Source organism: Schistocerca cancellata, chromosome 2 (assembly GCF_023864275.1).
Source record: "Schistocerca cancellata isolate TAMUIC-IGC-003103 chromosome 2, iqSchCanc2.1, whole genome shotgun sequence".
Taxonomy (NCBI): Eukaryota; Metazoa; Arthropoda; class Insecta; order Orthoptera; family Acrididae; genus Schistocerca; species Schistocerca cancellata.
This window is the reverse complement of record NC_064627.1, coordinates 725,657,659-725,659,159: the sequence shown is the minus strand read 5'-3', so window position 1 is coordinate 725,659,159 and position 1,501 is coordinate 725,657,659.

Sequence of the window (1,501 nt, the reverse complement as noted above, 5' to 3'; positions counted from 1 at the left end):
GCATAATATTAAGTGTATAAAGTGGGTGTGGAATGACTTTCCAATCCCACTACTATGTAATGTTTCTTGTCAGTCTAGCAATATATGTGGAGGGGGGCGGGGGGCGAGGCGTTGTCGTGGAGTAACCAACACTTCACGAAGTATTCCCGGTCGTTGTTCTTGGATTTCGTCTGCAAGACGTCTCTTAATTGTTGACAAATAAATGCCAGCAGTAACGGTTACACCTGGGGCAGCAATTTGTAGTACCCCACACCGTCTTCGTTCCACTAGATGCATAATAGTATCATCTGTGGATGCATGCAGATCTTTATTGTGTTTGAATGCAGTACTTGTTGCTTTGTTTAGAATGAACTATTCCATTCTTTTTCTTAGCATTAAGGTATTATTTCTCGTCTCCAGTAATGATTCCGGATAGGAATGGTCGATGTTGTTCACGAGCCAACACATGACAAGCAAGCAGAGATGCACGTATGGTCATCCGCTGATTTTTGTGATTTTGGTTGAGAGCATGCGGTATCCATACACGCGATTTTACAATCTTTCCTACTGCACGCACATGTCGGATGGCGGTGGAATGATCATAGTTCCTCACGCTTTCCACTTCTCTAGTGCACTGACGCGGGTAATTATGGATTAATGCATTTAAACGATCTTCATCAAACCCCGCAGGTCTTCCTAAGTGTGGAGGGTCAGTATCGCCAAAACGAATCTCCTTAAAAGGAGAAAGCCACTTTCTTGCCCTGCTCTGTCTAAAGGCATTATCCACATACACGGCGCCTACATTTCTGGCTACCCAAACAGAAATATATGTCGAAAAGTTTCCACTTTCTCCACTTGCCACCTTATTTTCTACCGTCCACTGCTCCATTCATTATCTTACAAATGACAAAATGACAATATGTACACTCAAATACCAGCAGTGAACTGCAAATGAAAAATAATAATCGATAAATAAACCCGTAACGACTGGAATACCGGCACGCAAAACAAAAACGATAGAAAATTATGCATCACCCTAATAGAAAGAAGAACGTTGAGAAGAACGATATATCACAGAGACTGAGCATCGAACGTGTAGCTAACGGATCGTTCTGGAACTACAACGTGTCTGAAGACGTTTTTAATGGAACGAACGTGGTAATAAGTTTAAACACAAATGCCACTATGGACTGAAATAAAAAGTATCAAAATGACGATATTTTAAGAGACCACTACCGGTTTTACATAATGTTGTGTGACACAAAGTGATAGAAATGTGATAATCGATAGTTCAAAAATCACTATTAGTAGCATGACGCTCCGGTTCCGGAAAGATGTGGGACTCTCTTTCGATGTATTAAGTATGTGTTACCAGAGTAGTTACTGCTTCACTGAACTGTAACGATTCAGATTATCCTCACAGGTGTTACAGATATACACAGTGAATGGTGTTGACAACAAGCTGCGATCCAAGGAAAAACATATGTCATATCCGTCAGACGTCTATTTGCTACGTGCATCT